Source organism: Bos grunniens, chromosome 4, assembly GCF_055505025.1.
Source record: "Bos grunniens cultivar Pamir isolate PY7600 chromosome 4, Bosgru_T2T1.0, whole genome shotgun sequence".
NCBI classification, from domain to species: domain Eukaryota; kingdom Metazoa; phylum Chordata; class Mammalia; order Artiodactyla; family Bovidae; genus Bos; species Bos grunniens.
The window spans coordinates 72,636,044-72,659,568 of NC_141168.1; the positions used below are offsets into that span (position 1 = coordinate 72,636,044).

The 23,525-nt window shown below is 41.3% G+C and overlaps 1 protein-coding gene across 3 annotated transcripts in view; it reads left to right on the plus strand.

Annotated features, from left to right (window-relative positions):
- NAMPT (nicotinamide phosphoribosyltransferase) overlaps positions 1–23,525 on the plus strand; it is a 376,625-nt gene that overhangs the window by 59,882 nt on the left and 293,218 nt on the right. For all 3 annotated transcript variants that reach the window (XM_086396905.1, XM_086396904.1, XM_086396903.1), the window contains exon 2: positions 6,035–6,116. The gene's annotated coding sequence lies outside the window, so the exon portion shown is untranslated. The remainder of the gene's footprint in view (positions 1–6,034; positions 6,117–23,525) is intronic.

A 23,525-nucleotide genomic window follows, 5' to 3' on the forward strand; every position in this document is an offset into this window, starting at 1 on the left:
AGGAGAGAGTGGGCTAGCCAGTAATCACTTCCTTATGTGCACTCCACAACTGGACTGCTCAGAGATGTTCACGGAGTTATACAGAGAAGAGAAGATGGAGGAAGGAGACAGAGGTGGCCAGGAGGATAAAAGAGGGGAATGAAATGGAGGGAGACAGATCCAGCCAATAATCAGTTCCCTAAATGTTCTCCACTGTCTGGAACACACAGAAATTCACAGAGTTGGGTAGAGTAGAGAGGGGTTAGGGAGGAGACACAGGCGACCTGGTGGAGAAAAAGGAGAGTCCAAAGGGAGAGAGAGCAGTCAAGCCAGTAATCTTGCTCCCTAGTGAAAAATGGGTACTGAAGATTGGGTTCTTAAAGGTACAAAATTGGTAACAAATACATAAAAGCAAAAATTAAAAATCTAGAGTAGAGTTTGGAATTTCAAAAATACGATGTTAAAGAAAAGAAGGAAAAGAAAGAGAAAAAACGAACAAACAAAAACAAACAAGGTCGTGAAAATTATAAAGAAAATATAGGTACAAAATTGATAACTAATACCAAAAAGCGAAAGTTAAAAATCTAGTGTACAGTTTGGAATTTCAAAAATACAATGTTGAAGAAAAAGAAAGAGAGAGAGGAAAAAACAAAAACCAAAAAAAACAAAGTTGCAAAAATTATAAAGAAAATACAGGTACAAAATTGATATCAAATACCAAAAAACATAAATTAAAAATCTAGAGTAGAGTTTGGAATTTCAGATATACAATGTTATATAAAAGAAGAAGAGAAAGAAACAGAGGGAAAAAAAAGTCACAGAAATTATAAAAAAAACTATAGGTACAAAATTGATAACAAATACCAAAAAGCTAAAATTAAAAATCTAAAGTAGAGTTTGGAATTTCAAAAATACAATGTTAAAGAAAAAAAAAAAAACAAGGTCAAAAAATTTAAAAAATATATATATATGAAGTTTGTTGTAAAAAAAAAAAGGGTCTTTTTTTTTGCAAAGTAATAGGTTATAAAAGTGAAAATTAAAGGAATAATAGAGGACTTAAAAATTTTTTTTTAAAAATTAAAAAAAAAAGAAAGAATGATCGTAAAAATAGTAAAAATATATCAAGGACTTTCTCTGGTTTTGTTGTGAGTATTGTGGGTTCAGTTCATTTTTGGTTAGTTCCTTGGTCCGACTTATATTTCTCAAGATCTATAGGCCCCTTCCTATGTAGTTGGTACTAACCACAGGGTTTTAATCTATTGCCTGTAGCTTCCAAGGCGGTTCCCTCTGTTATAGCTTCTTCTGTTTGCTGGTCTCTTCAGTGTCTGGTTTCCGCCCTGACACAAAGGGGATGGTGGAGGACACTTTTTTTTTTTTTTTTTTTTTTAGGCTCACTTGTTCAGTCGCGCTGTGGGGAGGGAGGGAGGGAAGCTGCAAACGAATAACACTGGTGTGTGCTCGCAGTGCCTCAGCCACGCTGGGTTTGCCCATGCTCACGGCATGTTGTAGCCTCCCTGCCCACACTGCTCAGGCTCTAGGTTGCTCCGCCGGGAACCATCCGTGGCCGGCCCTGGGCTGCCTGCACCTCCCAGGTCCAAGCCGCTCAGGTTCAGGCACTCGGGTAGTCCTCAGAGGAGCAGACTCGGTTGGGCCTGCGTTTTGTGCTCTTCCCATGTCCGAGCAGCTCAGGTGATGAGGTGTTTGGCGAGCGAGATTGCTGGGACTTATTGCCTCCTCGCCGCTCGGTTATCTAGGTTTTTAACCGGCGCGCCTTCTCAGGCAGATGTTGACCGTCCAGACCCCCAAGAAGTTTTACTTAGCAAAGAAGCCTGCTTACAGTTTTATAGATAATGTCTCTCTGGAGCTGCGATTGCCCCCTTCCAGCTCTGGCTGCCTGTCACCAGAGGGGGAAGGTCTGCAGCTGGCTATCTCTGTTCAGTCCTTTGTTCCGTGCGCAGGCCTGGCGGTGTCTTAGGTTAGGGCTGGCTTTTTGCGTGATAGATATCCCACAGTCTGGTTTGCTAGCCCAAATTATTTCGCTCAGATAGCGCTCAGGGTATTCAGGCCAGGTCCTTACTCTAAGCGATGCAGCCCGCGCCACGCCTCCCTGCCCAGTCCCCGCTTGCTAATGGCGTGTGCAGGCGTCTGCGCTGCTTCTCCGCTGGGGGAGTTACCGTAGGGCTCGCAATCTATGGGTTTTCATTGTTTATTTATTTTTCCTCCCTGTTATGTTGCCCTCTGTGCTTCCAAAGCTCGGCACAGATTCGGCAGTGAGAAGGTTTCCTGGTGTTTGGAAACTTCTCTCTTTTTAAGACTCCCTTCCCGGGATGGAACTCCGTCCCTCCCTCTTTTGTCTCTTTTTTTGTCTTTTATATTTTTTCCTACCTCCTTTCGAAGACTTGGGTTGCTTTTCTGGGTGCCTGATGTCCTCTGCCAGTATTCAGAAGTTGTTTTGTGGAATTTACTCGGCTTTTAAATGCTCTTTTGATGAATTTGTGGGGGAGAAAGTGTTCTCCCTGTCCTACTCCTCTGCCATCTAGGCTCCTCCCCCTTGGTAGTTTCTTATATTTTCTTTTTTTGTTTTTATTATTACTTTGTTCACCCATCATTCTCATGACTTTGGCAAGCACTTTTACGACCATTGTTTTGAACTCTTTATCAGCTAAGTCACTTATCTCCATTTCATTAAGGTCTGTTTCTGAAATTTAATTTTGTTTTGTTTAGAACATAATCCCTCTGTTTCTTTTTTTCTTAACTCTCTGTGTTGTTCTCTGTGCTTTAGATAAAACATTCATCTCTCATAGTCTTGAAGGAATCCTCTCTCATGGGAAATGAACCTTATTCACCCTGGCTTTAGATCTCAAACTTCATGATTATTCAAGCAGTTCTGTGTTCTTAGTGGTTCCCAGGAATTGAGGATGTGCCAAGATCATCAATTAGTTTCCTGAAGGGAAAGAGTTTCAGTCAGTCAGTTCAGTTGCTCAGTCATGTCCAACTCTTTGTGACCCCATGGACTGCAGCATGCCAGGCCTCCCTGTCCATTACCAACACCCAGAGTTTGCTCAAACTCATGTCCACTGAGTCAGTGATGCCATCCAACCATCTCATTGTATGTCGTCCCCTTCTCCTCCTGCCTTCAATCTTTCCCAGCATCATGGTCTTTTCCAGTGAGTTAGTTCTTTGGATCAGGTGGCCAAAGTATTGGAGTTTCAGCATCAGCATCAGTCCTTCTAATGAATATTCAGGACTGATTTCCTTTAGGATAGACTGGTTTGATCTCCTTGCAGTCCAAGGGACTCTCAAGAGTCTTCTCTAACACCACAATTCAAAAACATCATTTCTTTAGCGCTCAGCTTTCTTTATAGTCCAACTCTCACATCCATACATGACTACTGGAAAAACCATAGCTTTGACTAGATGGACCTTTGTTGGCAAAGTAATGTCTCTGCTTTTTAATATGCTGTCTAGGTTTGTCATAACTTTTCTTCCAAGGAGCAAGTGTCTTAATTTCATGGCTGCAGTCACCACCTGCAGTGATTTTGGAGCCCAAGAAAATAAAGTTTGTCACTGTTTCCACTGTTTCCCCATCTATTTGCTATGAAGTGATGGGATAAGATGCCATGATCTTGGTTTTCTGAATGTTGAACTTTAAGCCAACTTTTTCACTCTCCTCTTTCATTTTCATCAAGAGGCTTTTTAGTTTTTCTTCGCTTTCTGTCATACAGGTGGTTTCATCTGCATATCTGAGGTTATTGATATTTCTCCCAGCCATCTTGATTCTAGCTTGTGTATCCTCCAGCCCAGCATTTCTCATGATGTACTCTGCATATAAATTAAATAAGCAGGGTGACAATAGACAGCCCTGATGTACTCCTTTTCCTATTTGGAACCGGTCTGTTGGTCCATGTCCATTTCTAACTGTTGTTTCCTGACCTGCATACAGATTTCTCAAGAGGCAGGTCAGGTGGTCTGGTATTCCCATATCTTTCAGAATTTTCTACATTCTGTTGTGATCCACACAGTCAAAGGCTTTGGCATAGTCAATAAAGCAGAAATAGATGTTTTTCTGGAACTCTCTTGCTTTTTCAATAATCCAACAGATGTTGGCAATTTGATCTGGTTCCTCTGCCTTTCCTAAATCCAGCTTGAACATCTGGAAGTTCACAGTTCATGTACTGTTGAAGCCTAGCTTGGAGAATTTTGAGCATTACTTTACTAGCGTATGAGATATTGGCTGTTTGGAAGCCAAATCCACAGGCAGCATCTTTTAAAGTATACAGATCAACTTCCTTAGGGAAATACTAGGAAATGGACATATCTCTGCACCCTGTGTGCAAAGCCCTAGGGAATAACAAGATAAGAGCTGTTCCTAGTAATAGTGAACATAAGGTCTGCTGGCTGCCAGAACCAGGCAGTCAAGGGCTATTGTACCCTGGGTGACAGCTGCAGAGGCCATGGCACCAGATATTTACACAAGATTTTTTAGGGAAATACTGGTGACTTGTTGGGGAGTGGCATGAAGGTGGTGCTTTCCAATCTCAGGAGAGATGTAGTCAGCCCCCAGATTTGTGTTAAATTAGAAGCCTGACCCTCAAACTGCAGATTTTAAAAATAAGCATATAGATCTCTTTCAGGGAAATGGGTTTCTAGTTCAGTCTGCTGCCTCTGTGCTGAGTTCACAGAGGAAGAGGAGGGGGGATAAGACTGTAAATCCTCAGGAACCCAGTTTTCTATAGCCTTGTGGGTCTTTTGAATGCAATCCCCACTGAATATCAGAGTTAGGTGTTTTGGAGCCCGTCCCTTGAGTGCAAGCCTTAAAATTTGAGGTGCTAGATGTTGAATAGGTCCAAACCCTTTACTCCTCAAGGTGAAGTTGGAAGTTGTGAGTTCTTTTCCAATTGTATGTCACTGTTCTGAGCATTGGGTTTATGACAAGATTGCATCTCAGCCTCTCCTAGCCATTTAAGTACGGGTGTTTTCTCATTTGCCTGATGTATATGAGTTACTCAGCTAGTTTCTGGATTTCTTTCAGAAGGAATTATTCCCTGTGTAACTGTAGATTCTGTGCATCCATGTCAGGATGTTAGTTCAAGAGCGTCTTATGTTGCTTTCTTGAACTAGAACTTCAGAACAGCTATATTTTTAAAAGCCTCCCTCAGTTCAGTTCAGTTCAGTCACTCAGTCGTGTCCGACTCTCTGTGACCGCATGAATCGCAGCACGCCAGGCCTCCCTATCCATCACCAACTCCTGGAGTTCACTCAAACTCACATCCATCAAGTCGGTGATGTCATCCAGCCATCTCATCCTCTGTCGTCCCCTTCTCCTCTTGCCCCCAATCCCTCCCAGCATCACATCAGAGTCTTTTCCAATGAGTCAACTCTTCGCATGAGGTGGCCAAAGTATTGGAGTTTCAGCTTCAGCATCATTCCCTCCAAAGAAATCCCAGGGCTGATCTCCTTCAGAATGGACTGGTTGGATCTCCTTGCAGTCCAAGGGACTCTCAAGAGTCTCCTCCAACACCACAGTTCAAAAGTATCAATTCTTCGGCACTCAGCCTTCTTCACAGTCCAACTCTCACATCCATACATGACCACAGGAAAAACCATAGCCTTGACTAGACAGACCTTTGTTGGCAAAGTAATGTTTCTGCTTTTGAATATGCTATCTAGGTTGGTCATAACTTTTCTTCCAAGGAGTAAGCATCTTTTAATTTCATGGCTGCAGTCACCATCTGCAGTGATGTTGGAGCCCAGAAAAATAAAGTCTGACACTGTTTCCACTGTTTCCCCATCTATTTCCCATGAAGTGATGGGACCGGACGCCATGATCTTCGTTTTCTGAATGTTGAGCTTTAAGCCAACTTTTTCACTCTCCACTTTCACTTTCATCAAGAGGCTTTTTAGTTCCTCTTCACTTTCTGCCATAAGGGTGGTGTCATCTGCATATCTGACAATCATAATTTGTTGCCTAGGTTAAGATTCTTCATTCTAAATTCTGATCTGAAGAGCTGGGGTAGGTTTCCTAAGGTATTCATTATTGTCTCTTGTTCCACAGGAGTCTTTTCAATGAACTAGAGAAAGGAAAGCACATCTTCCCATTTAGAAGTCCACGTTCCCACGGGCGGAATATTTTACAGGTAGGTCTACTGATTTGGAATTAAGATAAATGGGCCTGGAGAAGGCAGGAATGAGACAAATAGCTGAGAAATGTCTCTCAACCTAGAAAAAATTAAGGACCAACCTGAGTTGCTGGATGTTTTAATTGGAACTGTTATTGGATCAGGTCCTGTTATTGGCCACTTATAAAGTCGAACTCACAAATGATAGAAAAAGAAGTTGCTTTTATCAGAATACTAGCAATCTGGGGAGATGGTGGACTCATTATCTGCCCAAAACCGTCTCTAAATATTCTGCTTGGCCATGAAAACTTTTAAAGGGAAACAAGGAAGTAATCTTAGTTAATCATTGAGATAGTCAGAGTCATCACCATCCCCCACTGTGTGCAGGCTTGTGTTCTCTTCATGGTCTTTCTTTAGATGCTATCTTGTTCACTCAGTTTTTTCATGAACTTACTGAAGGGGAATCTAGGGAAGAGATCTGGTCATCTGTTTATTATGTAGTCCTCATTTCTATTTCTTTTATTTATGGAATGAATCATCAGATTAGAAAAACTATTGTGTGACGAAAAGATTTGAAAGGTGTGCTGGGGCTGGAGATGAGTAGAGAATGGAGGTGCCTGCTTTAAGGTTAGTGACAAGGCAAAGGGTACCTCTTGCAGAGAGCTCTTTCCTGAAAAGAGCTTTATTCTACCAAAAGCTACTTATGGAACTGATGGAATAATAGAAGTTGGGGACTGTTTATTTTTGGCTAGTGAAAACTAACCATTGGTTGTTGAGAGACAGGTAGGTTAATAAGAGCAGCAAATCCATCACAAAGTTGTTGAATTTAAGAAAGGATGGGGTGCTGAAGTTTGATGGCCATACTACATATGAATAAATTTGGGCAGGTCAGTACCTCTAGAGCTTGGAGTCTGAGGGCAGGTGAGTGCTCCATAGAGAATTTCCCAATCTGACACTGACACGTTTGATGCTCAGATGGCCTTGATTTCTTTACCTTAATCAGTCATGGGACAGAGTGCCATATCTGTGGATTGCAGTGGGCTTTTTGACTTGGAAGGTGGTTGATCACACATGAATGGGATACCCTGATTTATGTCAGTCGTTCAAATCATTGTTTACACCTGTTGACTAAAAAAAGGTGTACAACTTGAGAGTTGCAAGCTAAGTTTTATTTGGGGCAAAAGGAGGACTGCAGCCTGGGAAGCAGCATCTCAGATAGCTCTGAGAGACTGCTCCAAAACAACTGGGGGGGAAAGTCAATATATAAGGTTTGGTGAAGGGGGACATCAGTACCATAAAGCACTCAATTTATAAAAGGATTTTTGTTAGTCATGAGGATCTGATGTCACCATGAAGGAATTTAGTGCTTCTCTAGATATGAGGAGATGCAAGGATGGAGATCATAAAATCTGTTCCTAAAAACATCCAACTATCTAAAGACCTGTCCCACCAGATTCCCTGGAGCACAGAGTGCCTCACTCCACCCTGACCTCCCTCAGGGGTTGTTGAAGGGCCACAGCTATAGCAGGATGGTGTTCAATTTCCATAGAGGCAGATGGCAAATGCCTTTGTTGTTCAGTCATTGGCAATGCATTTGGTAAGTGCCAATTTGTAGTTGACATGGCCCCTTTGTAGTCATAAATCCAACTATACTTGGGGTGGGGGGCATTTCATGACCATTTTGTCCTGCATTGCTGGGAAGGCTCATTCCCAGTTCTGAAGAAGGTTTTTGTTGATAAGACACTCAATGTGCTATTACTGGACTAGGTCCTAATAGTCAAAGTCTCTGGACACCTGTCTTCTAGTTATGGTCCAGGAAACTATTCCCTCTCATTGCATCTTTTCATACCTAGAGTTACACTATTACAATCATTGATCATATATTGAGCTATACATTTGATCAACTGCTTCAAGTCTAGTTATCATTTTTGTCAGAGGCTCAGTCATATACTTGGTAATACAAAGAATAATAATCTTGTGAGACAAGCAAAATGCAAATGGTATAGTTAATAACATTAGTGGAATTAAAAGTAAATATTTTAGCCATGAGCCTTCCACACCAAACCAGTTTTTTTTTTTTTTTTTGAAAGATCATCAAGACTAGGGAATGGGTCACTTAAAGCAGAAATCTGATTTTTCGTATGGTTCATCAAATGTGTTACATTAAAGGATTTATCAGGTTTGAAAATGTAGAATTCACTTTGAATTATAGCACAGATATCTCCCTAAGATGCTGTAAGGTGTCAAGGGCCTGGACTAGGTAGCACTGCCTTTCTCATCATAGAGATCTCAGAATTCAATAGGCTAATAGCCCAGTTACTATCATTTAAAGCTTACGAAAGTTGTTAAGGCTTTGATATGGTCAATTACATCCTCTAACCCCACTGAAGGCACACACAAGCATTCACAAAAGCTGTTAAATGGTCCTACCAGTAGAATACACATCTTTGACCCATTGGGATCATACCAATGGTAGATTGTTTGGGGTTACCTCTAATTCGTTAACATGTATGACCTTAAATTCATGGGAATCCCAGGCTACACCTTCATATCTATTCCTGTAGATGTGAAGGCCACAAATTAGTGCCACAAATTCACTGATTTCCATACCAATCACTCTCTCTAAGGATAATAATGGACATAGTTCATAAAGCACCCAGCATTATCTCATAATTACCAAGTTGATAATTTTTAGTATGATTTAACTGTTCCCAACATAGAGGAGCTTTTAAACTTAAATGACTATAGCCTGGTGTTAACTATGTAGATCCTCCTCATAATTGTGGGAGCTTCCCTTTTAACAGACGAGAGGCTAATTTTTTATTTAGGCTTAGCTCGTCATTCTGATTAAGTTTGAATGACCCTAAGACAAACCTTAAATCTATGGCCAGCATTAGAACAGGTATTATTATTAATTGGCCAGGTGAGAGGATCCCATCTAGTAATATCATGGATAAAAGCTCATATCTCATTTACTTTCTTTTAGAAGTTTCTTCACTCAAGGTAATTTCCTTGCTGACAAAATGTAACAGATATAATAATAATATTTAACTTATATTAAACCTAGGTACAATGAAAATATTCTGCTTAATGTTAATTACTCTTAGACATGTCTAAATTAATTAGATGAAATAAACATTAATATCAGGTATTTAGTACTGAATATTTCCCAGTTCACATGAACCTGAAATTCATTTAGGTTAATTTCTCTTGTATTTGGAATTATTTGATTTGTAAGTGCTTAATTTTTTTAAGGCCAAGTAAATTAGAGCTTAGTTACAAACTAAGTTACAAACTGATCTCAGCAATCAGCAATATTATCCAAAAATCAAAGACACACACTGAGATATACGTATATCCAAACAGACACAAGAGATCCTATAGCTCTGTTTTCCAAACTTAGTTGTGAATTCTAGTTGTAAAAAATGGTTGGAATAAGATTTTAAAAATCTTTGTTCCCCTTTTTCTTTTCCTTTTGGTTTTAGGAATTAGAGATTGGCACTGTTTCTCATATCAACCCTATGAGGGATGTAATAACAAAAACAGTAACAAAATTTAGTTCTAAGACCATGTCTCCCAAACTCTCCCTACAAAGAAAGCCTTCATAGCAAAGTAATAAGGAGACTGACTCTGAAGACCCTGATTTTATATACTGGTCCACCATTCACTTATTTATATGACCTGGTTCCTTAACCTCTGCATGCCTTACTTATCTTATATAGGAAGTGGGTCATAATAGTATCTGCCTCACTGGATTAATGGAGAATTAAATAAATGTATTGCTATGCACTTAGAACAGGGCCAGTACATAGAAAATATTGTCTAAATGTCTGTGATTAATAACATCATTTCAGGGAGAATTGGATAAGGGAAGATTCATAGTTGACTATTATCTATCGTTTCTGTAGGGAGAATGGAAGACATGTCTGTTGATAATAATAGGAATCTGTAACATCATATTGCCATACAAATGGTAGTAGCATGGAGGAGTTAGGAGCCCAGAGGGTGAGCCAGAAAACCTGAGCTCAAATTTGACTGCCAATTACAAATTGTATGATCTCAGACAGTTTACTTACCTTCTTTGTACTTCAACTGCCATGTTAGTAAAATACTAATAATAACACTAGCCACTGCATAAGGTTGTTATAAGGCTTAAATGAGTTATTCCATGTAAGTAAAGTAGTCATATCAGGCCTTAGGCTCTAGTAAGTGCTACATACTAGCTACTAGGGCTTCCCGGGTAGCACTAGTGGTGACGAATCCTCCTTTCGATGCAGGAGACATGGGTTCAATTCCTGGGTCAGGAAGATACCCTGGAGTAGGAAATGGCAACCTGCTCCAGTATTCTTGCCCAGAAAATTCCATGGAGAGAGGAGCCTGGCACTATGGCCCTGCAAAAAGTCAAACACAAAACAGCAAGTGAGCATGCACACATACACTAGCTACTATAATAAGAAGGGTATCTTAGATATTAATTTTTTTCCTTTATGTACTTTATTGTTCTTTGTATCAGCTAGTCTTCACACAATTGTAACTCTTTCCTCAATGAGATTTAAAGAAAGTGAAAGTGAAAGTCATTTAGTCGTGTCTGACTCTTTGCGACTCCATAGACTCTGTCCATGGAATTCTCCAGGCCAGAATACTGGAATGGGTAGCCTTTCCCTTCTCTGGGGATCTTCCCAACCCAGGGATTAAACCGAGGTCTCCCACATTGCAGGCAGATTCTTTACCAGCTGAGCCACAAGGGAAGCCCAAGAATACTGGAGTGGGTAGCCTATCCCTTACCCAGAAGGTCTTCCTGACCAAGGAATTGAACTGAGGCCTCCTGGGTCACAGGCAGATTCTTTACCAACTGAGCTATGAGGGAAGCCCAAATCTCTCAATAAGATTTAAAGAAGTCTCTCCAATTCAACATTTTTCATATATAGCTCCAACATATGGCATATTATGATATAAGGAATAGGATTCAGATATGTGTTCTGCCCCTAAATAGCTCCCAAGATCTTAGGAAAGACGGTGATGTCTTTTGATAAGACATCGCACTGTGATAAACATTATAAGAGAGGTGGTATTACAGTGAGATCAGGCCCGAGAGCTGAGCCAGAGACACTGATTAGAAGGTAAAAAGGCCTTATAGAGGGGATAACATTTGGGTTGGGCCAGGACGTGTAAGATTTTCTCAGAAGAAGACTAGAAATTGTTTAAGACACAGGTTCCTCACCTCTAGCAATGATCTGAAAGCATGTAAAAACATGAACTTCGAGGTTTTTACTGAAAATTTGTGGATATAACACTTTCCCAAGTGATGCTGATGGTGCTGGCCCAGGCCCCATACTTTGAGAAGCACTAAGTTAAGATAAGGCTCCCCTGGTGGTTCAGTTGGTAAAGAGACTGCCTGTAATGCAGAAGACCTGGGTTCGATCCCTGGGTCGGGAAGATCTCCTGTAGAAGGGAATGGCAACCCATACCAGAATTCTTCTTCGGAGAATCCCAAGGATAGAGGAGCCTGGCTAGCTACAATCCATGGGGTCACAAAGAGTCAGACACGACTGAGCGACTAAAGCTTAAATTAAGATCAGTAGTTCACCCTGGTTTCACTTCACTTTAGACTTACTTGGGCAACTGAAACGAACCAACAAACAAACAAAACTGTCAGAATGACATCAGGTATTGGCATTTTAAAAAAACAGACTGTTCAGCTTATTTCTTGGCAACTGAGATTGAGTGCCTCTGGGTTCAGGCTGAATTTTACAGGGCACTTTGATGGGCTTCATTGATACTCCCATGGTTTGAGGTATTGTTATTGCTATCCCACTTCATGGTGGCTTTGACTTTATCTTGGAGACAGATAAGCGAGGATTTGTTGAGGGTCACCAAGTCCTTGGCAAATCTGGACTCAAATGCAGAACACTGGCTAATCAATTGTCTGTTTTGAAGCTGGGGATAAGTAATGCATCCAGGGAGAATGGTATGAGTATGTACAGGAGTGAACACAGAGTGTGTCAAGGTATGAGTGGTCAGTTGGGGTGGCTGGGCCAGGGATGCCTCAGGAAGATGAGGCTGGGGCAGTTTGGGGCCATGGCAAAGGTGTTACAAAGTCATGTTTAGAAACAAGAACTTTATTGAGCAAGCATTTAGTTCAGTTCAGTCGCTCAGTCGTGTCCGACTCTTTGCGACCCCATGAATAGCAGCACGCCAGGCCTCCCTGTCCATCACCAACTCCCGGAGTTTACCCAGACTCATGTCCATTGAGTCAGTGATGCCATCCAGCCATCTCATCCTCTGTCGTCCCCTTCTCCTCCTGCCCTCAATCCCTCCCAGAATCAGGGTCTTTTCTAATGAGTCAACTCTTCGCATGAGGTGGCCAAAGTACTGGAGTTTCAGCTTCAGCATCATTCCTTCCAAAGAAATCCCAGGGCTGAGGGGGCCATTAAAAGGTGCATATTAAGAACAAAAATTTAACATTTTCTAAGAACCAAAGTCTGGGATGGCCCCTGTGCTCCATAATTAATATACAGTATCCCCAGTTCTCAAAACAATACTATAAAGTGGGGCTTATTTGATGAATGAGGGAACTGAGGGGCAGAAGGCTCAAGTGGCTCACCGGTCACAGAGGCAACAAGTGGCTGAACCTGAATTCAAAGCCAGGTTTGTCGACTCTAAAATCTATACAGTTTTCATAATGTTGCACCAACATGATTTGGAGGTGTTTATCTTTTATTTTGGGGGGCTCCAAAATCACTGCAGATGGTGATTGCAGCCATGAAATTAAAAGATGCTTACTCCTTGGAAGGAAAGTTATGACAAACCTAGATAGCATATTGAAAAGCAGAGACATTACTTTGCCAACAAAGGTCCGTCTAGTCAAGGCTATGGTTTTTCCAGTGGTCATGTATGGATGTGAGAGTTGGACTGTGAAGAAGGCTGAGTGCCAAAGAATTGATGCTTTTGAACTGTGGTGTTGGAGAAGACTCTTGAGAGTCCCTCAGACTGCAAGGAGATCCAACCAGTCCATTCTGAAGGAGATCAGCCCTGGGTGTTCTTTGCAAGGAACGATGCTAAAGCTGAAACTCCAGAACTTTGGCCACCTCATGCAAAGAGTTGACTCACTGGAAAAGACTCTGATGCTGGGAGGGATTGGGGGCAGGAGGAGAAGGGGACGACAGAGGAGGAGATGGCTGGATGGCATCACCGACTTGATGGATGTGAGTTTGAGTGAACTCTGGCAGTTGGTGATGGACAGGGAGGCCTGGCGTGCTGCGATTCATGGGGTCGCAAAGAGTCAGACACGACTGAGCAACTGAACTGAAGAAACATCTTTTTTGTTCAGTCTTTAATTTTGAAATAATTTATTATAAAAAAGAGCCATAAGAAAATAATTCAGCATTTCTATACATCCTTCACCCAGCTTCCCCTAATATTCATTGTATATAACCGTGGTACAAACATCACTGGCTTAACTTTGGATTTTTGCAGACTACATACTGAGCAGGGCCTCATAGAGATACAGACATAGGCAAAATTTACTTTGGTTCTAAGGTTTACTATTTCTTCTCTCTCCCTTTCCCTCCAGGTGTCTTACTCCTAACACCCAAATGCTCTGACTGTTACTAAACCTCTTCTCCAAAGTGCCTTATCCCCTTCTGTGTGCTCTCTGCCATCTCCCTCTTATAAAACATCCTGTCCCCCTCCTCCATCCTTCAGGGTCCTACTCTCTGAATCAACTGATTGAATTATTGTGATAGTGAATGAATGAGTAGCCTATGCTTTTAGGTGCAATATTGTTGAACTGGGGGACCAGCAAGGTAGGACAAGAGGCTCCTTTCCATTAAAGATACGGTTTTGATGAATGTCACGTATGTCAGCATTCATGTCAGATGATGCCACTGGCTGAAGGGTAGATTCTCACCAAAGCACCAGGTGAAAGATCTGAGAATGAGACTGCCTTAGTGGTAAGAAGAGGAAGCTACCTGAAAATTTTTAGAGTGTATAAAAGCTCTGCTGCTCCCTAAATGCTACCTCTCCCCATACAGCAAATTCTCTTCTCAGAGCAAGTTTGAAGGGGAAGGGTTCTTGAGAGAAGGCATTTAAAGAGCTGGGGGCATGACCCCCACTAGGTATTCTCCCTCCAGACAGGAAGGCAGCTGGGTGCCTGGAAGGCAGGCTTCTTGAGGATGGACCCTCCCTCACTTCATGAAGGCAGGGCACCAAGGGTGCTCAGTGCATATTGAGCCATTGACTGCCTGACTGATAGAGTAAGCGAGGTGAAGAAGGGAGTGGCTGACCTTAGTCTGTAGATAACTGCCCAGCACTCAACCATCATCTTCAGGGACTCACAGACCTTGGAAACTGGTGTGATGTGGCCTTCATGCAATTCAGGGTGAGTTGTCTGAGTTCAGGGGCTCATACTCAAGGGAGGGGTCAGGTATGAAGAATGGGGTAGGACCTTTATAAGGAGTTCTGTGCCTGGGGAACTGTACAAAGCACCATATGAAGCAAGCAAAACATCCTATCCCTGGGTGTTCCCTAAGATTTTTCATAAAAGAAAAGATTTATTTCTTAGAATCTTTTTTCAAAATGTCATCTTATTGGGGCCTTCCTGGTGGCTCAGTGGTAAAGAATCTGCCAGCCAACTAAGAGGATGTGGGTTTGATCCCTGGTCCAGGAAGATCCCATGTGCCGAGGAGCAACTGAGCCCATGCACCACAACTGCAGGGCCTGTGCTCTAGAGCACAGGAGCTGCAACTATTGAGCCCATGTGCTACAACTACTGAAGCCTAAGCACCATAGAGCCCATGCTCCACAGCAAGAGAAGCCACCTCAATGAGAAGAAGCCTGTGCACTGCAACTAGAGGGGAGCCCCCACTTGCTGAAGCTAGAGAAAAGCCCTTGCAACAGTGAAGACCTTGCACAGCCAAAAAATAAATAAAATTGTTAAGAAATGGTATCCTACCTAATTTCCTTTATTTCTCCTACTCTTTCTTTCCTTTTATCTCTTTTCTAGTTCATAAGTGACCTTTTTGGAGATTTATGTCTCTTCCTCTCATCACAGAAGCTAGATGAATTGCATTTTCCAAATCTCTGTGGTCATATCACTACCCACTTTTTCTCTCACCAAATTTACTTGTTCTCCAAGTTGTTGTTTAGTTGCTGTGTTTTGTATCTTTGTGACTCCATGGACTGTAGTCCGCCAGTCTTCTCTCTCCATGGGATTCTCTAGGCAAGAATACTGGAGTGGGTTACCATTTCCTTCTCCAGGGGATCCTCCTGACCCAGGGATTGAACCTGCATCTCCTGCTTGGCAGGCAGATTCTTCACCACTGAGCCACCTGGGAAGCCCCTTTCTCTCACTTGATTTCAGATGTAATGGAAGGATCTAGACTTTGAACCATGAAACCATTTTGTTTACATTCTTTCTTCTCTTTTCTACCAGCTGTTTTGTTTACCCCTTCACTCTGAATGATTATATTAACTTGTCTTCCTCCATGACTCCTCCTTTAGATTATTTGGTTTGTTCCTAAATGGGCTTGAGAAAATGATCATTTTATGTCCACCTCTTTTAACACTGCCTTCCTCCCTGGAACCTGGCTAATGAGAAATGGCAGGGCTCTGTGTGAGTGAGCAGGGACCAAACCAGAGGTGGTCTAACAATATTGAGGGTTCCTGTTGTCCAAGGTCAGCAGAGAAACTAGCCTCCAACAGAATCTTTCAGGTAAAGAAAAACTGCTGGGTGGCTCTCATATATGTTTAAATCAGAGTTTGGAACTTGGTATACCTTGGTCCAAATCTCATGGTTTACCCACTACAGTGAATGATGTTGAAGTAGCAGGTGAGTGTTTCAGCTGTCATGATGTGAGAGGAACTTCTGCTTTCTCTGCTTGTCTCTATCATGCATCTTCAGAAGTTTAGTCAATGATGATGACAGTGATATATTCTGCTCTACCGTATGTAATGAACTTCTAATGAACTCAACATGAGCATGCTATGTTGAACAATCTCATCACAAATCTTCTGGGACATAGATAGGGATCTTCTTCGCTAGGGAGAACGGTGGGAACTTTGGACTGAAGTACCCTGCAAAGATCAATGTTTGTGGTTAAAACACATTGATGCTCAGATATTAGATAGATCAGCATCTAGAATGATTCTTTTGGTTTGCCTTGTAAGTCCTCAGTTAATCTATGAGAATAGAAAAGGCAAAAGTCACAATATGTCCACACTTTATTTAGCAAAGCTGATTCTTATTGATGATTGTAGAGTAACTGGCTGAGTGGTTTAAAAAAAAAACAACCTATTTAAGTATCAATCACCCCAACAATCTACCTAAGCACTTACGTTGTCTTTTTCATTGATCTTTTATCCACAGGGTTGAGGGTCCATTCTTAGATTTCTTCCTAGCCATCAGTGTCTTGAACAAGACAAACAGATATGCAGTCCCATTGGAAGAAACAGTGGTATCTAATAGTCATATATGGGCAATAATTAATATTTTGACGATTTTCTGAGTGTGCCTGATAGTATGGTAGGTGTTAGTGATGCAGTGGGGACTGAAGTAAAGATAGTCCTTGTCTTGATGAAACACGTATCTTAATGGAAAATACAGAAAAGTCGAAAGAGATTACATTAGAAAAGTATCAACTCATAATTGGTACTCTTTGTATTTAATTCTGTTTTTATATATGTAAATCACTGGTCCATATGAAACTTATTTGGCCCAGGAGTGGCTATAGAAATACAAATGTTTTCCTCTGAAACACTTGTCAGTTATCACAATACCATTTATTAAGTGAACCATGTTTTCTCCATAGATTTGAGATGGCACCTTTATCACATACTAAATTCTCATATATCCATGTCACTATTTTGGTACTCTATTCTGATCCATTGATTTGTCTCCCTATTTTTGGCTCAGTATTGGTTTTTAATTTCTGTAACTCTGTGATATATTTTAGTAATTGGAAGGCAAGTCTTTCTTTTTCCTTTTTCCTTTCTTACCCCTCTACCTTTCCAGGTCATTCCCATATATATATTTTTCCAGATGGCATTTAGAATAGAATAGTTTAAATTTCCCATGCCCCTCAAATTCCTTTCAAAACAAACCTGGGGATTGCATATGCTATTGACAAAGTATCTACTGCAGATGTTTATCTGCTAAAATAATTTTAGAAATTCAATATATATGTTAAACTTAGATTCCTGGCTATTCCTCATGGAAAAAATTCCTTTGGATTATGTTGACTAGTAAAATCTACAAGAGCTATTCCTTTAGAGTATTTTAAAATATAAAAATTGATTCCAGATGCAGCTTCTAGCCCATGCCTTCATGCAAACAATTCCCCAGTGTGCTTTCTGTAATACAGTTAAGGTAAATTACCAGCCACCTGCTGAAAGTTAAAGGTAAAAAAATCCCCTTATAACATGTATCTTTTATAGGAAGATAATCCAAGGTAATAGTTGGAGAACAATTTGACTTCTTTGAGCATTTTCCTGCTGATCATCTCTTTTACACAGTCAATCAATATAGATCTGTTATAGAATCTTGAGTACTCCTTGATCAACTCAGAGAAGAGAATCAATAAAATAATACCAAAATTTCTCATGAAAACAATACAACATATTGCTGGTATCTGTAGTAGCAGCTGGTTCAAGCATCATATTAGGTTTTTGTCTTCCAAGCTTGTAGTCAAATATGTGTTGGCAAGCCTGAGGCAGAATCCACCAGGGCGGGATCCATGGTGATACAATTAAGGGCATAGGCTTCTTTTTAAGTAGAGACTCAAAGAAAGCTTAAGATCATTAAAGGCACAGAGGACCATGGAACTTCTTAAGGCACACAGTAAGAGGAAAATAACAAGGATCTATTATTATGAAATAGGAAGAATAATAATGGAAGTGACAAATAGATTCAAGGGATTAGATCTGATAGTCAGAGTGCCTGAAGAACCATGGACAGAGGTTTGTGACATTGTACAGGAGGCAGGGATCAAGACCACCTCCAAGAAAAAGAAATGCAAAATGGCAAAATGGTTGTCTGAGGAGTTCTTACAAAGAGCTGTGAATAGAAGAGAGGGGAAAGGCAAGGAGGGAAAGGAAAGATATACCCATTTGAATGCAGAGTTTCAAAGAATAGCAAGGAGAGATAAGAAAGCATTCCTCAGCACTCAATGCAAAGAAATAGAGGAAAACAATAGAATCAGAAAGACTAGAGATCTCCTCAAGAAAATTAGAGATACCAAGGGAACATTTCACACAAACATGGGCTCAATAAAGGACAGAAATCGTAGGGACCTAACAGAAGCAGAAGATATTAAGAAGAGGTGGCAAGAATACACAGAAGAACTATACAAAAAAGATCTTCACGACCCAGGTAATCACGATGGTTTGATCACTCACCTAGAGCCAGACATCCTGGAATGCAAAGTCAAGTGGGCGTTAGGAAGCATCACTACGAACAAAGCTAGTGGAGATGACAGAATTCCAGTTGAGCTATTGCAAATCCTAAAAGATGACGCTGTGAAAGTGCTGCACTCTATATGCCAGCAAATTTGGAAAACTCAGCAGTGGCCACAGGACTGGAAAAGGTCAGTTTTCATTCCAATCCCAAAGAAAGGCAATGCCAAAGAATGCTCAAACTACCACACAGTTGTACTCATCTCACACGCTAGTAAAGTAATGCTTAAAATTCTCCAAGACTTGCTTCAACAGTACTTGAACTGTGAACTTCCAGATGTTCAAGCTGGATTTAGAAAAGGCAGAGGAACCAGAGATCAAATTGCCAACATCCACTGGATCATCAAAAAAGCAAGAGAGTTCCAGAAACATATCTACTTCTGCTTTGTTGACTATGCTAAAGCCTTTGATTGTGTGGACCACAACAAAGTGTGGAAAATTCTGAAAGAAATGAGCATACCAGACCACATGACCTGCCTCTTGAGAAACCTGTATACAGGTCAGGAAACAACAGTTACAAATGGACATGGAAAAACAGACTGGTTCCAAATAGGGAAAGGAGTATGTCAAGGCTGTATACTGTCACCCTCCTTATTTAACTTCTATGCAGAGTACATCATGAGAAATGCTGGGCTGGATGAAGCACAAGCTGGAATCAAGATTTCTGGGAGAAATATCAAGAACCTCAGATATGCAGATGACACCACCCGTATGGCAGAAAGCGAAAAACTAAAGAGCCTCTTGATGAAAGAGGAGAGTGAAAAAGTTGGCTTAAAGCTCAACACTCATAAAACTAAGATCATGGCATCTTGTCCCATCACTTCATGGCAAATAGATGGGGAAATAGTGGAAACACAGTGACAGACTTTATTTTCTTGGGCTCCAAAATCACTGCAGGTGGTGACTGCAGCCATGAAATTAAAAGATGCTTGCTCCTTGGAAGGAAAGTTATGACCAACCTAGACAGCATATTAAAAAGCAGAGACATTACTTTCACAACAAAGTTCCATCTAGTCAAAGCTACGGTTTTTCCAGTAGTCATGCATGGATGTGAGAGTTGGACTATAAAGAAAGCTAAGCACCAAAGATTGATGCTCTTGAACCGTGGCGTTGGAGAAGCCTCTTGAGAGTCCCTTGGACTGGAAGGAGATCCAACCAGTCCATCCTAAAGGAGATCAGTCCTGGGTGTTCATTGGAAGGACTGATGCTGATGCTAAAACTCCAATACTTTGGCCACCTGATGCAAAGAACTGACTCACTGGAAAAGACCCTGATGCTGGGAAGAAGACTGAAGGCAGGAGGAGAAGGGGACAACAGAGGATGAGATGGTTGGATGGCATCACCAACTCAATGGACATGAGTTTGAGTAAACTCCAGGAACTGGCGATGGACAGGGAGGCCTGGCGTGCTGCAGTCCATGGGGTCACAAAGAGTCTCACACACTGAGTGACTAAACTGAGGAATAACAATGAGTATACTAAATATCTGAATCTTTGGTTTGAACTCAACATACTTCACTTAATATGACCGTGTGCTCAGGAAATTTACTTAACCTTTCAGAACATGAATGTAATAACTCTTGCCTAAATCCTAGGGTTCTTTATGATGTATAAATAGAACTACAAGTCAACATCTTTTTGATTCTCTGGGGAGCACTTCCGTACTGAAATTATGAAATCAGTCAAAAAAGATGAAAAAACCTTACTGACTACAACATTTGAGGGAAGAAAAATACTAAGAAATGAAACAACCTAAGAAAATACTTTATATATCTTTTATATCTATTTTAATTTAATCAAAGTAAAATCTTAAAACACCTTTGAAAAGTAGTTTCAGTGTAGATTGCAATGCTCTGTCTTGAGTGGAGTAATACTAGCTTTAAGGCACGTGATATTAAAGTTTTCCCCAATTGTTTGCAAGGTATATACTTTGCCACCCCATGGATGTAAAATCGTTCCCTTCCCCACATCAGGCCATCTGATTTGCTTTGGCCAATGTAAGTGAAACAGATGCATGGGATTTTTGAGTAAAATAGTAAGAGCCTTCCTGAAGTTCTGCCACTTTCTCATTTCTTTTTCTCCTCTGCCACCTGAGCTTCATGTGCCAAGATGCACAGATCTGCTGTTCCAACTTGGTTTTGGGTTGAAAATGTGAACAGTCATAGCTACACTAAAGCTAACATGAATTGTAATCAGAAAAAAATAACTTGAGATATGGGAGCTGTTTATGATCAATCTAGACTAAGCTGACTAACACACGACCTTATTCTAGCATGATAGAAATAAAAGATCTAGCATCCCACTTCCCCTTATTCACTTAGATATCTATACAAACAGTATAGACCTCTTATTTCCACAGAGTAATCCTTTATTGATTCCATAATTAGAAATTGAAATATGATGCCTTGGAATGCTAGACAACTGTTTATTAGAAAATCCCACAGGCAACATAAATTCATGTTCAGTTCAGTCGTTCAGTTGTGTCAGACTCTTTATGACCCTATGAACCGCAGCACTCCAGGCCTCCCTGTCCACCACCAACTCCTGGAGTCCACCCAAACCCATGTCCATCAAGTCGGTGATGCCATCCAACCATCTCATCCTCTGTTGTCCCCTTCTCCTCCTGCCTTCAATCTTTCCCAGCATCAGGGTCTTTTCTAATGAGTCAGCTCTTCGCATTAGGTGACCAAAGTATTGGAGTTTCAGCTTCAACATCAGTCCTTCCAATGAACACCCAGGACTGATCTCCTTTAGGATGGACTGGTTGGATCTCCCTGCAGTTCAAGGGACTCTCAAGACTCTTCTCCAACACCACAGTTCAAAAGCATCAATTCTTCGGTGCTCAGCTTTCTTCACAGTCCAACTCTCACATCCATACATGACTACTGGAAAAACCATAGCTTTGACTAGATGGACCTTTGTTGGCAAAGTAATGTCTGTTTTTTAATACGCTGTCTAGGTTGGTCAGAACTTTCCTTCCAAGGAGTAAGTGTCTCTTAATTTCATGGGTGCTGTCACCATCTGCAGTGATTTTGGAGCCCAGAAAAATAAAGTCAGCCACTGCTTCCCCATCTATTTCCCATGAAGTGATGGGACCAGATGCCATGATCTTCGTTTTCTGAATGTTGAGCTTTAAGCCAACTTTTTCACTCTCCTCTTCCACTTTCATCAAGAGGCTCTTTAGTTCTTCTTCACTTTCTGCACAAGGGTGGTGTCATCTGCATATCTGAGGTTCTTGATATTTCTCCCAGAAATCTTGATTCCAGCTTGTGCTTCATCCAGCCCAGCATTTCTCATGATGTACTCTGCATAGAAGTTAAATAAGGAGGGTGACAAGATACAGACTTGACGTACTCCTTTTTCTATTTGGAACCAGTCTGTTGTTCCATGTCCAGTTCTAACTGTTGCTTCCTGACTTGCATACAGGTTTCTCAAGAGGTGGGTCAGGTGGTCTGGTATTCTCATCTCTTTCAGAATTTTCCACACTTTGTTGTGGTCCACACAATCAAAGGCTTTAGCATAGTCAATAAAGCAGAAGTAGATATGTTTCTGGAACTCTCTTGCTTTTTTGATGATCCAGTGGATGTTGGCAATTTGATCTCTGGTTCCTCTGCCTTTTCTAAATCCAGCTTGAACATCTGGAAGTTCACAGTTCAAGTACTGTTGAAGCAAGTCTTGGAGAATTTTAAGCATTACTTTGCTAGCGTGTGAGATGAGTGCAATCGTGCGGTAGTTTGAGCATTCTTTGGCATTGCCTTTCTTTGGGATTGGAATGAAAACTGACCTTTTCCAGTCCTGTGGCCACTGCTGAGTTTTCCAAATTTGCTGGCATATAGAGTGCAGCACTTTCACAGCGTCACCTTTTAGGATTTGCAATAGCTCAACTGGAATTCCATCGTCTCCACTAGGTTTGTTCATAGTGGTGCTTCCTAAGGCCCACTTGACTTCACATTCCAGGATGTCTGGCTCTAGGTGAGTGATCACACCATCGTGATTATCTGGCTCTTCAAGATCTTTTTTGTACAGTTCTGTCTATTCTTGCCACCTCTTCTTAATATCTTCTGCTTCTGTTAGGTCCCTACCATTTCTGCCCTTTATCAAGCCCGTCTCTGCATGAAATGTTCCCTTGGTATCTCTAATTTTCTTGAAGAGATCTCTAGTCTTTCCCATTCTATTGTTTTCCTCTATTTCTTTGCATTGATCACTAGTAAGGCTTTCTTATCTCTCCTTGCTATTCTTTGAAACTCTGCATTCGGTGGGTATATCCTTCCTTTTCTATTTTGCTTTTCACTTCCCTAATTTTTGCAGCTATTTGTAAGGCCTCGTCAGACAGCCATTTTGCTTTTTTGCATTTCTTTTTCTTGGGGATGGTCTCCTGTACAATAACAAATGTTACAAATTCATGTGAGAAAGAATTTAACTTTGATAATTAATGACAGTTGACCATTTACAATAAACTGTTGGTAAGACTTTGCGAAAAACAAACTTGACAAAAGCCTCTTCCACTATATAATGTTCAATCAGTTTCTCTCTTGGCCAAAGTATCAGGGAACCAAGGATGGACACGGAAATGGCACATTTGACTCTTACTGCTAATTATTGACCAACGAGGAGAAGGCAATGGCACCCCACTCCAGTATTCTTGCCTGGAAAATCCCATGGACAGAGGTGCCTGGTAGGCTGCAGTCCATGGGGTTGCTAAGTCGGACATGACTGAACGACTTCCCTTTCACTTTTCACTTTCATGCATTGGAGAAGGAAATGGCAACCCACTCCAGTGTTCTTGCCTGGAGAATCCCAGGGGTGGGGGAGCCTGGTGGGCTGCCATCTATGGGGTCGCACAGAGTCGGACACGACTGAAGCGACTTAGCAGCAGCAGCAGTGACCAACGAAATATCTGCTTCCTCGCCCTATGACATGGGCCTGTGCTGGTGTTGAGACCAAGTAGGGGAAGCCTCTACTAGGGCATCCAACAGTG